General features: G+C 39.6%; 1 pseudogene; it reads right to left on the bottom strand.

The window, feature by feature from the left end:
- Positions 1-12,167: 12,167 nt before the first annotated feature.
- On the bottom strand, positions 12,168-14,548 carry LOC102493018 (cold shock domain-containing protein E1 pseudogene; annotated as a pseudogene).
- Between the last annotated feature and the right edge of the window lie 1,058 nt (positions 14,549-15,606).

The following is a 15,606-nucleotide window of genomic DNA, read 5'->3' as shown; positions in this document are numbered from 1 at the left end:
AATATCATCTCAACAGTACACTAAGGTAGTTGTGATTACTTATGCCCATTTTAGAGATGAGAATACTGAGGATTGGAAAGTTTACATCATTTATCCAAAGCAAATAAGCAAAGAAGTAGAAAAAGCCAGGATCTACCCCACATCTGTTTATCTCAAGAGTCAAACTCTCACTATTGCCTCTTCAAGAGAGAGATAAATGTACAAGAAGAATAATGAAGTAAGGACAAGGTCATTGAGGCCAACCGATGGCATGGTGGTTAAGTCACTGAATTACCATATGGCTGACCATGGTTCAAATCTGGATTTGGCAGCTTGAAAATCACTCCAGTCATGTTTCTGTGCTTGCCCAAAATCCCAGGAGGAGAATAGAAAAAAAAAAAAAAGGATTGCAGCATGGCTATCCCACTAGGGAGTGATTTCTCACTTTCCTTCTTACTGTCTCAGGGGAGTGGAAAAAAAAAATTTACATGGTTTTCCCCAGTGAATGGTAAGTCATAATATAGATCTCTAAAAAAAAATGTGGTTCTTCTGGTTCCCCTCTTTGACCATCTTGAGTTAATAACTCAGATGTAAATATTCGATGCAACTGAACAAATATGTTTTTGGCCCTGATAGGTACCAGACCTTATGTTCTGACTCAGAATTAGAGTTAAGTGTAGGACATAGTTCGTTCTTTTTAGGAGCTTTCAGTCGAGTAAATAATTGATGTTGAAAAGATCCTAACCAAAAATCCCAGTGTGAGCTCTATCATGTTCTAAATGCAGGGTGAACAGATGTTCTGACTAATGATTGCTGGGGTGGGAAGAGGGTGAGGGTTGGGGAGTTAGTTACATTTACTCACTGAGAATGTTCACTCCTTTCTGAAGGCAGCCAGCAGCCAAGAAAGACAAATTCTAAATTAAAGGGGAGATCAAGCTGTGTAAGACTGCTGATTAGAGTGAGAGCTGAAAGATAACGGCTGCACAAGGCGCTGAGCTCCCCCATGGCCTATGAGCCCGAGGACTCGCATACCCCGGCCTAGCGACTACAGTGGGGATGCAGTGGGCCAGCAAACAACAAAGCAGAGAAGGGGCCATGGTTTATTACACACCGTCAGATTTTCAATTACATGAAAGAATGAAAAGTTCATTAAATTTAAGTGTTTGTCTTAAACAAGAAACAAATAATATGGTGTTATGATGCCACAATTATAAGGCAGTGTTAAGATGCCACTATCCACAAGGGTCATCCCTGGCCCCACTGCAGTGGCTCAGGTGGTAAGGTGCCCCTGGGGAATGCTAGATCCACATGGGAGGCCCAAGTTTGAGTCCTGTGTTGGCCTGAACACGCGGAGTGCTCACATATGCCAGTGATCCTGGTTGGCTGGAAGGCTGCAGGGAGGACTGAGGCATGGCAAGACCTTGTTTCATGTAATTGTCTCTCTCTCAAAAAGAAAAAAGGAAATCTGAACTTCTTATTCTTTGTCTGACTACTCAGGACTTTAGAGATCACAGTAGATCCAAGCATGTACTCTTCTATCAAATAAGTTCGTTTTCCAGTCCCTCTGTTATTGTTCTTTTTTTTTTTTTTAAGAGGTTTTTGCTATAGGGCACGTGCACTCGCCAGCCAGACAGAGAGAGACAGAGAGACAGAAAGCAAGAAATCATCCCCCAGGGGGATAGCCATGCCACAATCCCCTCTCCTCCATTCTCCTCCCGGGATTTGGGCACACACGCACATGCACCTGGCGTGAGTTTCAAGCCGCGGGATCTGGGACGTGAACCACGGTCAACTACGTGGGAGTCTAGCGACATAGCCATTACGCTAACTGCTGGTCCCCAGTCCCTTTGTTTTTCTACCCAGTCAAAAGGCCATTCTCATCTGAGCTGCACTTCACCTCTTCATACCACTTACAGAGAAAGAAAAAAGGAATTTACTAAGACCACAAGTGATATCCTGAATGTCCAAAAGCATTTATCATAGGGAGAAAACCCCCAGTGCACAATCATTTTCCTTCCCCAATAAAAAATAAACCATTCCAATCCTAATTGCTTTATAAACAATTACCATTAGAGTATATCAATATAATCCTGTACAGAAACCCAGACATAGTTATCAAAGCTGTATACTGTCAAACACTATATTCTCTTTGCAAGAGAAAGTCAAATATGTACTAAAATTAGTTATATGCATAATTATAATTCCAAATGCAATGTTATTGTTATCTTAAGTAAGGTAATTAATTGATGTGAACCTCAGATTTCTTACCTGTAAAGTAGGAATAAGAAACATACTGAGAATTGTGAAGCTCAGAAATAAGACACATACTTTTCAAGACACAGAGGAGGGACCAGCAGATGGTGTAATGGCTATGTCGCTGGACTCCCACGTAGTCGACAACAGTTCAAGTCCTGGACCTGGTGGCTTAAACTCACGCTGGGCACATGTGCGTGTGTGCCCAAGATCCTGAGAGGAGAATGGAGGAGAAGGGATTGCAGCGTGGTCATCCCGCTAAGGGGTGATTTCTTGCTTTCTGTTTGTTTCTCTCTGTCTTTCTGGCGAGCACACGTGCCCTATAACAAAAAAAATTTAAAAATAAATAAATTAAAAAAAAAGCTCTAAAAAAAGAAAAAAAGACACAGAGGAGAAAATCAGTAAGTGGTCACTATTATCATTGTTACTATTGACATCGTTCATATTTAAAATTCTGTTGTTTCTCTATCTTCATTATTTTATCATATGCTGTCTCCTTCCAAACATGTAAGTTAGAGCAAAATGACTCTATGTGTCACCTGTGGATCACAGCTCCACTGGGTATCAAAATGGTGCTGGCCTTCCTTTGGTTGCTCTATTGATAAGTAATTATGGAGTTCACAGTCTCAGCTCCTCCTTCCAGGCTTCCTGGGGCATTGTGAGAACTTAGGCACTCTGTAACAGACTTAACTGAGATTTAGAATTTACTATTAAAGTTAATAGCAATTTCAACTCTGGTGGAGAAATAGGATTTAACAACAGCTCCTGCCAACGATAGGGCCCACAGAAATCTTAGTGACCATTCCCCTGGACTACAAGAGAAGGTTTCAAACTTTTTGTGAGTGGACATCAAGTTCCTCTCCCAGTGGTTCACAATTATTTAGGATGGGGACATGAGTGGGTTCATGAATGCCCAGGTCACAAATACCAGCGAGACAAAGGTGACGTTGGATTTGGGGCAGACTCCTCTGAACCAAGTCATCATCATCCTCCCATTTTAGCACAAATTAACTCATTTAGCTGGTTATTAGCCTAGAAAACTGTCAGTAGAGTTAGAAAAATATCCCAAAATTATTTTCTCATGATGAATTATGTTAAAATCATATCTTAATTCAAATTCTTATTTGTCTTTTTTGGAAACCAGCAATTCCATTCATTCTTTCTTCCTAAGAAAGAGTTTATGAGCTGGCTTGTAGTGCAGCAATTAGCCCAGTATATGGGGAATGAAATCCCACACGACCAACCATGACTCGAATATGGCCCCAGCAGCTTAAAAATTACACTACGTGGATATGTGTGTGTGTGCCCAAAATTCGGATAGGGAGAAATGAAGGAAAAAGAGTTGTGGCATGACCATGCCCCGTTGGGATTTCCCTCTCTCTCTTCTCTCTCTCTCTGTCTCTCTCTCGCTCTCTCATACATCTATGCACTCTAGCAAAACTGAATGAAAGGAAGGAAAGTAAAAGAAGGAAAGGAAATGGAAGGAGGAAAAGAAAGAAAAGGGAAAGGGGGCCAGTAGATGGCATGGTGGTTAAGAGCATTGGACTCCTACATGACTGACTACACAGTTCGAGCTCCAGACCTGGCAACTTGCTTTCTCACTTTTCCTCACTCTCTCTCTCTCCCTCTCTCCCTCTGACTTTCTCTGGTCAGATTAAAATTAAATAAATAAAGTTAATAAAATAATTCAGAAAAAAAAGAAAAGGAAGGGAAAGAAATCTAGGAAAGGCAGGAAGGGCAGAAAAGGCAAGAAAGCAGGAAGGAAGAGCTTGGTGGGTCAAGGTGTTTGGAATCTGCTGCTTTCCTTCACAACATCCATGCCCCCTTTTCTTTTGGTAACAGCATCCAGATCTTTCCTGGAATCATGTGCAGTCTCAGTTGGTCCATCACTCCAGATGTTCTGTGAGCACATGATTGAATCACCCGTTCTCCTGTTGATGAGTATTGCAGTTTTCCCAGTTTTTTTTTTTAATATTGTGAACATAATTGCTATGAATAATCTGTTTGGGCTAAGTTAGCCAAAGAAGATTTCTGCTGCTTATAGCTAGGAAGCATTAACTGATCATTGTGGGAATTCAGAACACCCCATTTTTAATGTATCATTATTTATAGATATAGTTCAATATTCCTCGTACCTAATGGTACAAATTATTGTAAAATTGTAGGCTTTTAAAGAATCCTCAAGGACACTCTAATATACTGTTTTGCCTTCACAAAAAGGAGCTACTGCACTTATCTTAGGTTTTGGTCATCTATCATCTGTCGGCTGTGACTTTAATTACAAAAGACTTTAATCACTGAGTTCTCTTTCTCTTGTTGAGAACTGAATAGACAGTTACCTTGCTAGTTTGAAAAAGATAGAAAGTTACAAAAATTGTTAATAAAGATTTGTAAAAATGCTCGAACTCATGAGCAATCATGGAGATGCAGGCCAGGATCTCAATGAGATACAATCTACACACGAGATTGGCATAAATTTTAAGACATGACATCAAAGTTTGGGAGATGTAGATTTATGGAACTATCGGTGTGTCAGAAAAGTCATGATGTATTTTCTGTTTTTCTATGCTAAAATGCATCATGACTTTTCTGACAACCCAATATTAATGGAATTATATAGAATTATACACACACACACGCCAGAAAAGACATTCGTGTGTGTGTGTGTGTGTGTGTGTGTGTGTGTGTGTTATGTTATGTTATTGGAAAAGTCATAACATATTTTTCTGTGTTTCTATACATCCTGAAGACCACATCATGACTTTTTCTACAAATATATATATATATATATATATATTTGTTGTAATGTGTGTATGTATATGTGTGTGTGTTTCTGTGTGTGTATATGTATGTATCAGTATACAATCAGTGTACAACCACTTCAGAAAAAAAATGTGACATTATGTTGTAAAGTAGAATATTTATGCACACTACAACCCAGGGGAATACTCCAGGGGAACTTAGGCCTATACATTCCAGGAAACATAAACAAGAGTATTCATAGCAGATTTCATGGCAGCAAAACCTAGGGAACAATTCAAATGCCCATCGACAGGAGAATGGGTGAACGAATTGTAGTCTATCATAAAATGGAAAATTATTGAGCAGAAAAAACAAATGGGCAATAACTTCACAAACAAAAAAACTGAATCTTAGAAGCAGAACATTGAGTAAAAATAGCAAGTCTCAAGCCAGCAGGTGGCATGGTGGCTAAGGTGCTGGACTCCCACATGTTTGACTGTGGTTCAAGCCCTGGGTCTGGAGGCTTGCTTTCTCACATCCCCTCTCTCCATCTCTGTCTCTGTCTCTCTCTAGTAACCACATGTGCCTTATAACACATTTTTTAAAATAATATAATAAAAAAATAAATAATTCTTTTGTTTTAAAAAATAGCACATTTCAGCAGATGATGAAAGGTATACCATTTTTATAAAGTTAAAAATAATCAAACCAAACAACTCAAGGGGTGTGTGTGTGTGTGTGTGTTTAAATGACTTTTAGTAAAGAAGCAATGTTAGCCACAAAGTTCATCCTAGCCTGGAAGGTGGAAGGAGTGTAGGATATGGGAGGATTTCATAGGCAATTGCAATGATGTTTGCGGTTCTGAAATTGGGCAATGAGTTCCCAGGTGTTCACTGTATTATTGTTTCATTACTTACATGTATGTTACATATATTCTCACACTGAAGCATATAATAAAGAAAAATAAGCCAGAAGTAATAGCTTCATCTAAGGACATGATAAGAAGAAACTATTGTATGGATCTCAAAGGGACACAATAGATTTGGGATACATTACGAGTTTCCACTGACCCATTAACCCAGTAACCTCTCTTGCTCTAATTTTTTTCTGTATTTAACTCACAGTCTGTCTTTTCTGGGCCACTTACCACTGGAGCAGTCTGCAGCATTCTAGCCACTTACTAGTCCTATAAACTAAGATAAGTAGAGTGCGGAGGTAACTGATTTCTTATGATTTTGCTAGTCACACATGTTTAACACATGCATTTTCTTCATAACGGAAGGGGCCGTTTCTATCATGACTGTGGGGTTAATGTGTCTCCTTCCTTTCCATTCTCCTACCCCTGTATACTAACCAACCCCTCTGGGAAAAAAGCTTTTATCTTATCAGAGACCTAAGCTTTGGGGATAATGCAGCAATATTTTCTTATTGCTCTTAATCTGTGCATGTGGCTATGGATGGAACAATAGGCAGAGAACAGCGCTTTGTTCTTCTCAGACACAAACCTACATTGACTAGTTTAAGTGGCTTTTTTCCTTAAACAGCTGCTGTCTCAAAGGTCTGAAGCACCTAATCCTAACAGAAGACCTGCAGAAAATATTTCTGCCCACCAAACGGAAGAGAAAAGAAAGACGTCTCTGAGGCTGCTGCAACTGAAACCGTTCAAGGACCCGATTTTCAAGAGTGTGGAAAGAGCCCTCATCTCCCCAAGTTGAAAGAGGTGACAAACTGTTAACAATTATAATTCCTAGGCTTACAAATGAGTCCAAAAATGGATTAAGTGGTCTGACATACACAAAAATGTGTTTTTCTGGCTAAATCTTTGTCTTAGCTACTCCCCCACTCCTATCAACTGTTCCTCTTGCAATAAAAACTTGGATGGAGCACTAATCCATATTTATATTATCCTGTTATGTTATGTTACGCTGAGAGCAACCCAATTTGCTAATAGCTTGTTACTCCCTGGCTGCATTTCCCCCAGGCCTAATACCATTCAATTCCTTCTTAGGGTTGCTTTCTCCAAGGAATGCTGATTGAGAGCTGGACTGCCTTTAACACATTCAGTTTCTAAAGTATTCCCTCAAATGCTTTCTTCCTTTGAAATAAAATAAATAGGGAAAAACAATAACAGCACAAAGAGAGCAGACAGTACAGAGTGGATATTGTATCCCAGAGGCATATTAATATAAAACCATGGACTAAAATGTCAGGCCACGTGGTCATATGAGTCTCTTTGGAAAATAATTGATTGTTTCTCTATTGAGCCTACTCTTACTATGGAGAATGAATATTATTATTATTAACAATAATGATAATAAAGCCATTCCAAAAATGCTGCATCACTCAGGAAGGACCAGGTTATGCTGCACTAACAAAAGAAACTTTATATCCCAGTGGCTTACAATGCAAAGGTGTATTTCTTGCTCTAACCACATATCATACACAGCTGGCCAGAAGGCTCAGTGCATATCATCCCACTCTGGAACCCAGATGTGGAGAGCCCACACCATATGAGAGGTTGTTGTTTGCGAAGGCTGATAAAACAGGGTGTGATAGAGAGGATTTAAAGTTTACAACCAAAAGTGGCACCCAAAACTTCCTCTCACATTATAGTGGTCAGAGCAATGACTACTCCTATCATTAAGCAAATACAAAAATATTCCACCAAGTTCTGGATGTAGAAAAAAATAAATATTTTATGGATAACAGATACCAAAATAGATCTTTTAGACGTCCCCAGAAATGTAATCTTCCCAAGATGGAGGGTGAGTATGGCTTTTCTACAAGCTAACTAACTTCTAGTGCTTTCTAAAGCACAGTTTTATGCCAATGAAGAAGTATGGAGCAGGAGACCAGGTATTGGTGCAGCAGTAATGTCACTGGATCCACATGGGGAAAGTCCTGAGTTCAAGATCAGGGACCTCGTAGAGCACATGCACATGTTTCTGTGGTCTGGCCAGTAGACTTGGGGTGGATCATGGTGTAGAGTCCCCATTGAGTCTCTCTCTCTCTCTCTCTTTCTCTTCTCTTAATAAATAAGTAAACCATAACAACAACCAAAAAAAAAAATGTATGGAAGAGAAGGAGCAACGCATTATCTCAGAACTCCACTTTGGGGTTGATATTTTGAATGGATGGCTACGTCCTGCAGACCCCTGAATAAGGTTCTCAAAACAGTTTAATGACATGAGCCCAATGAAACTGGTAATTTTCAAATTCTAGCTAGAAGAATTTCATTTCTAATATGCTGACGAAAGTGAGCATTTTCAAAAGAAATTTTATCTTCTGAATTAACATAGACCAAAATATCTCAAGCTATGGTACAGAGCAGAATTATTCATTATTTTTAAGGGGCCAAGAAAAGAAAATGTTGTAACTGGGAACTTTAAAAGATGAATGTGAAAGCGAAAATGCTATAAATGTTCTCTATATGCCAGAAATGCCTGAACTTTCCATTTTAACTAAATTATATCTAATGTAAGCACATTTGGCCTTTTCCTTGCTTCCTCATACTATGATATCCCAATCAATGCATTTCAATATAAACTAAATCTTGATCCAATACCATTATCTCAACCAGAAGCTCATTTTAGAGCAATATAACCTTTAATGAGATATATGTACAATGAGTATGAGCAGTGATATACCTAAAAAGCTGTTTCCTCAGAAAAGGAAGATATATTTAATATAATATTCTAGCATCGCCCTCACATTCCACTTGCCGGAGAACCAGGGCCAATAGTGGATGCGATCCGTCAAGGAGTCGGAGGCTCTGCCACACACTTCCCCTCTTCCTTCTCTTTCGTAACACCTGATTTTCCAGGAGACAAGTGAGAGTGCTATGGCCAATGAAGTGTTGTTGTAACCTTCTCTTGGCATTGTAAGTAGGCAGTTGGGAGAGAAAAGAAGTAAACCTCGGACAGTGACAACTCCCTCCGGCATTATTACAAGGCAAATGTCCTTGCTCGAGGGCAGGAACCAGGAAGCTTTGTCTGTAAAGAGCCAGATGGTTAATGTTTTGGCTTTGCTGGCCATGAGGTCTCTGTGGCAAACATCTGATCCTGCCATGGTAGCATGGGAAAACAAACAAACAAATATACATAAACTATTATAAATAAATACACAGATCTGCATTTTAATAAAACTTTACTTATAAAAACTAGGCATAGCACCATAGTCCAGTGGTTAAGGGACAATGGATTCCTCATAGCCAACTGTGGTTCAAATCTCAGTCCTAGTATCTTGAAAAATGCCAAACTTGTGTGTGTGCCCCAAATTCTGACAGGTTGGGGAAATGGCAGAGAAGGCATTGGAGCATGACCATGTCCCATGAGGGGTGAGTTTTCCTTCGCCCTCTCCCTCTATTCTCTGCTTCTCTGTCTCTTTCTGACATACACACATGTCCTCTGACAGTTACAAAAACAAATAAACTAGAGACTGGTCCATACACTCCAGCTTGCTGATCCCTGCTCTAGGAAGGATATTAAATCCTAGGGCCTGACTCTTACACAGTCTATCAGTCTGCCTGGATTCTTATGTTCTTTAATGTCCACACTACCATCTCTCTTTTTTCTTTTTTTTTTTTTTAATCAAACGGTACTTTGCTTTTTCCTTCAAAAATGTCTCTCTTTTTAGAACATGATCACTATTGAGTCCTACAGGTAAAATTTCAGAGAAAAATATTTCTTCTCCCTTTTTGTCTAGAAAAGGATGAGTATGTACCTGCAAATCTCATCAATCTACATCACTTACATTATTAGTTACTAATAATATGTGGAATGCACTGTACTAGGCCCTGAGGGCAGTAAAGAGGAAGTACCAATCAGCCTTTGCTTCAAGCAGCTAACACTTTCATTAGAAATACCAAGAAAAGAAGTAACTTTGCATTTCTTTGACAGAAACATGAGTATGTGTCTAATCATTGCTGAAAGGAGACTGATGATGAATAGGTGTACAGAGTTAAAAGGGGGATTCACAATGCTCAGAGCTCAGAGCAGCAGGAAAGCCCAAATACCAGAAAGTTACTAGAAAGCCTGAAGGGAGGGAATTTGCTTGGAGAAGGAAGCATGGACCTCTGAGAGACAAGGGACAGGCTCGCCCTGCTACTAAATTATTTTCTAATTAGTCTGACTCTTTTGTCTAGTATCAACTTTAAACATCCCTTTATCCACTCCTCTTCTTCCACTTCCCTCCTTCATCCCAAGTTCAAGGAGAAATTTGAGTGTGGCTCAAGACCTGAGGGTTGAGAATAGAGGGCAGGGTGGAGTGGAGAGACTTCCAGCACTACTGGAAAGAATGTTTACATCTCATGGTGCATGTGGTACACTCTCTTTAAAATCTCATATTTGGAGCCAGCAGGTGGCATAATGGTTAAGACGCTGAACTCCCACATAGTCCACTATGGTTCAAGTCCCAGAACCAGCAGCTTGAAACTCATACTAGGCATGTGTACATGCATGCCTAAATTCCAAGAGAATGGAGGAGAAGGAATTGTGGCATGGTCATCCGCCCTAGGGGCTGATTTCTCACTTTCCATCTCTCTGTCTCTCTGGCAAAGGTACATGCCCTATAGCAAAAATCTCTCCTGAAAAAAATCTTGTATTTGTCTGTTTTGGGGATCCTCTCTCTTTCTCTTATGCCATGATACTAGAGTGGTATACAGGGCATGGGATTTCTTCCATGTGCAAGGTGGTACCTCTAGCCTCTGCTCAGATTCAGATTCAAGAAAACCGAGAACCTGATCTAACTACTTAGCTCTGCTTAAGTCTAAACCAAAGGAGCCCCTAAGGCACATAGGAAACATCCTAGCACACATCCTTGCATATAGCATTTGGTTTAAGAAAAAAGCCTGTGTATCTAAAAGGTGATAGTGTCTCCTAGTGTCTCCTCCAAAAATATCTCTGCTGAGAAGTTTCTATCCCTTTCTCTCAGAGGCATGTAAAAAATTAAAAATCCCTTTTTCACACAGATGCATTCATGCCCATGAAAGAAAAGCTTATCATGTTTGTTCAGTTGGGCTGATAACGGCAGCATGGCTGTGACACTGGACAGGCAGGGAAGCCCTTAGCCATACCACCAGCTGTGTGACTCTCAGAGAGGTTATCAACCTTTCAGTTTCCAAAATCTCTCCTCTAAAATGAGCATTATTAATCATTCTACCCATTTTACAGGACTGCTAGTAGGGTTACCTAAGATACTGATTGGATGAGAATTATATAAATGGAAAAGTCATTTATAATTTGACGAGGTCATAATTACCATTATAATTGACTTGCAGATTTTAATCAAATTGAAAGATAGCATTTTTGTTTTAAGCACTGAGTAGACTATTCTTAAGCCAGTAGTAACACTCCTATAAAGCTAGGATACTGTTTCTCAGACCAAGGCTCTGCAGATCACTGTTCTATAAGGCTTTAATAGCAGTGCCATTAAAAAGGTATCCCAAGGCATTCTGGAAATACCATGGTAGCACCAGCATAGTTGTTACACTTTCAGAATCCCCACATAAAAATTGATATCAACCTCTAAAACTCATGGACACCATTCATAACAAAACATATAGATAATAAAATATCTCTACAAATCCTTAATTGATGCAAGCAGAGACAAACCAACAGTAGCCTCAACACTGGCGTACTGTCACACTTATTCAGGTAAAAGCAGAATGATGCAATGGGATGAGGAAAAACCCACAATAGTCAGTAGGAATTCACAGGAACTCTCAAAAAGACTAATGTGAAAACAGCTGATGAACCTGGGAAAGAACCTGCTCATATAAATAGCAGGGGAAGACAGGGGTCTCCAGGTTGGACCAGTCTGGCTACTATGAACTCTCAAAATTGATCCCTCAGAGCTTCCTTTCCATACAGAACTAGACATTGAAAAGAAACTACTAGAAGCTGGATCACTTTTGAATATGTCAGGAATGGTGGCGATGAAGACAAGGAGGTGCAGGTAGAAGTGGAGGAGGGGACAAAACCAGGAAATCTTGGCAAACAAGTCACCAATTTTTTTTTCCTTAAATTTATTTATTTTTTAAACATAACTTGAAGAAGGTGTTAAAATTGCTGTAATAGTTCAATAAAATAAGTATTCCAGATTTTGGGAGGGGTGAAGAGGGAGATATTCAGAACCCTCCAACAGAATCCCCCCAACTTGATCATAATGGATTAATGATGTGCTTTGTGGATTGCTTAGTCAATGACACCATCTTGATGGATCATTCTTTCTGCACCAAAGCCCATTGAGTTTTCTAGTCCCCTTGGCTGACGAAGAATCATTAGGCATCATCCAGGATGATGTTCTTCAAGCGATTGACCAACCGATCAGATCAAGGTGCTGCAACAGCCTTGGGGCCCTTGCAAACTCGCCAAGCATTACAGGTGCTGCATTTGCCAGCGCGCTGATTAAGAATCACTGAGAATTCTACCTCATCTCCTGCCTGTAGCTCAATGCCATCCTGAACTTCCTTCACAAGGAAAAAGAGCTTCTTGCTATCTCCTACTTCATAGTTAATGAAGCCAAACTGATCTGTCACACACTTCAGTGTGGCCTGATGCAGGAGTGTGATGTTATAGACCATAGTCTGTGCATTCTGGCCTAGGACACACAGCTGGAACTTGACACTCTCCCCTCTCTGCAGGCAATCCTCTTTGTTGGCCATCCCAACTAGGCTGAATGGGTAGACCTCATCTTTCATATCCCCCTCCTCCATAATCTCAATCATTCCTTGGTACTCAGTCTGTATGGGATCAACACTTCTCAGTGGCAAATGACTTTACCAGAGTAGATGGTGGGATCAGCTTCCTCAGTAATGCCAATCACTGAGTGTGTTTTGTTCACTTTTTCTGCACTGACTTTGTTGCCCTTGCCTTTGGACAAGATGTACTTGACCATGTCCCCCAGTTCCAGGCTATCAGCATCACCAGAGAACTCACTGTAATGGATAAAGATTTTCTTATCATGATTGGCTGTTTCAATAAACCCAAAATTATCTTTCAGAGTTGCCACATAACCCAAGAGCCTCTTAGAACTGCAATTATTACCTAAAAGTCACACACAAGTTGCAATCTGCTGTCCAGGCCTGTTTACTAATACAGTATTACTAATACTGAGTTAAATCTTATCTCCTATTTGAGGGGGAGTTGCTCCCTCCACATCCGTGGCTTGAAAAGCGATAGTCAGTTTCACCTCACAATCATCACAAGCAATAATGCCATCTTCAGCCTCCTTCTCTTTGCCTTTATTTGGGCTAGTGGTTTTAGGATTGAAAAAAAGTGGCTTCTTTTTCTACAATGCCCAGAAAATGATGATCTGAATGAGAATGGAATGAAACCGTGTCCTTGGGAAGTTTTTTAATCCTAACTGCATGATTTGTGGGGGCAGAGGGCATATCAGGAACCACAGTAAACTCTACTTCATCTGCAATGTGAAGCTGGTTCCCATCCAGAATTTCACTGAAGTGGAAGAACATACGAGCATCAGGATCCACACACTTGATGAAACCAAAACTGTCTCTCATGTCAGCAATCATGCCCATTTCTCTGGCTTCATTAGTGAAGTGAAATGTATTTATTAGACCTTCTATGTTGCTTGCTGGTTCTAATTTGTCACATTGATCTGTCGAAATATTAAACCTAACATGGTCAACTTCTAGTAGGGTCACCTTGGATTTTGTGGCTTCGTTTTCAAAGGGAAGTTCTTTAAGAATCACAAAGTCAACTTTGATGCATCCCAGCAATGAGTCATTCTGATTTTTACTGGGTACTTTTGGGATAACTTTGGTAACAGTTCCTTCAAAACGTTCAGTGCTGATATCTTCAAAAATGATTGTTCCTTGAGGCAATAGTCTGACATCTGTTGCAACTTCTTTACCATTTCTGTCCTTGATTATGAATTCCACATCATCTCCGGGCTGTAAGGCTTCTAGGTCACCCTTAAATTCACTATAGTGAAAGAATATTTCTTTTACACATCACCCCTTTGAATAAAACCAAACACCTCCTTCGTGGCACAAACTACTCCTTAAGAGTGGGCTTGTTTCTTTTTCAGCAGCATAATTTTCCAAGCACTTACAGCACCAGCATGCTTATTGTTATCAATTACAAAGTTTATTTTATCTCCTGTTGCCAGCCGAACGTTCCCTTCGACTTCTTCAGAGATATAAGTCAGATAAAACACTTCTTGTCCATTTATTCTTTCTTCATGGAGGATTTCTGGTTTTATCTTCACAAGTTTAATAGCAATTGTTTTCCCAGTCCACCGGTCAGATGATACTTCAAATTCAACATCATCTCCTACTTTTAAGTCTTGTAGGTTGCCATTGTAATATGAACAGTGGAAGAAAAGTCTAGCTTGACACTCTGAACACTGAATAAATCTGTAAGAGGTTAATAGTTTTTCAATAATCCCAATTCTACGCAGTGCTGCTGAAGTACCATTTGGGTACCTGTTGTGTCCATTGTTATGGAGAAGGTTTGGATCAAAGCTCATCTCCCAGTGATAATCAAATATTGCATTTTCAGTAGTATTTGCTGATTCTTCTCTTTCAGCACACATTTCAAAGAATGAAAGTTGCTAGAATTAAAAAAAAAAGAGAGAGAGAGAGAGATAAAATGATCTACCAAGCTAATAAAGACCACAGCTGCTGCTGCACCGGGAAATCTCACAGTACAGCATGGAAGAAAACAAAACTACTACTAGCAGGATTGGGAAGTGCTCTTTCAAAGCTGTTGAGTAGGCACAAACTTCTTGTTTCAGATCAAGTGTTGTGTCTTCAACTTAAGTGTACTCTTCTTTGGTCTTGTTGGTTGTTATAAGGTTTCTTCCTTGCCTGATATGAACTTGAAGCAGCAGTTTCAGTTGGTAAAGTTACACTTTCTGTTACACTTCATACCCAACAGCTCAGCGTCCTCTCAATGCTGCCATAAGTAGCACAACCCAGGACATAGGCAAGTCACCAATTTTTTAACACTACCAAAATAAAAAGAAAAAATAGAAAAGGAAATCTATGAAGTTAGGAAACCTATCTGAATCAAGTCTCCTTCCAAAATTCCAAGAAAACTAATTTCTCATTAAAATGATATGCAGAAAAATATGAAAAGTCAAATTTTATGCAAAGTTACAAACAGGAAATGAGAGAATTAAGAAGAGAATATTATTGCTACAGAAAATAAAATTGCAGCAGAAAAGCATGCTGAAAAAAATAGATTAAAACTGTAACATACCATTTCAAATGAGGTCAAAGACATTAGGGAAATCATATAAAACATGAAATAAAAACATAAATCAAAATAAAAAATCGGAATTGAGGTGAGAGAACTCAAGAAGGAACTAGAAATTTTTTTTAAATTTTGAACGTTAAGGCCTGCAGGTAGCAAGGAGTTTAAGTCACTGGATCCCACTCGGCTAACTAAGTGGTTTGAGTCTCAGATCTGGCAGCTTAAACATCACACTGTGTGTGTGTGTGTGTGCCCAAAATCCTGAGAGGAGATTAAAGAAGAGATTGGCCATCCCTTCTGGGGAAAGGGGTGGTTTCTTACTTTCCCTCTCTCTCTGTCTCTATCACTCTCTGGCAAGCACTACACTCTATGGCAAAAATAAATAAAATAATCCATGGTTATATTACACTTA

The sequence above is a fragment of the Tupaia chinensis genome, unplaced genomic scaffold (assembly GCF_000334495.1).
Source record: "Tupaia chinensis unplaced genomic scaffold, TupChi_1.0 Scaffold148723_1, whole genome shotgun sequence".
Classification (NCBI taxonomy): domain Eukaryota; kingdom Metazoa; phylum Chordata; class Mammalia; order Scandentia; family Tupaiidae; genus Tupaia; species Tupaia belangeri.
Note: the sequence above shows the minus strand (reverse complement) of the source record. Positions and strands in the feature narration are given on the sequence as shown.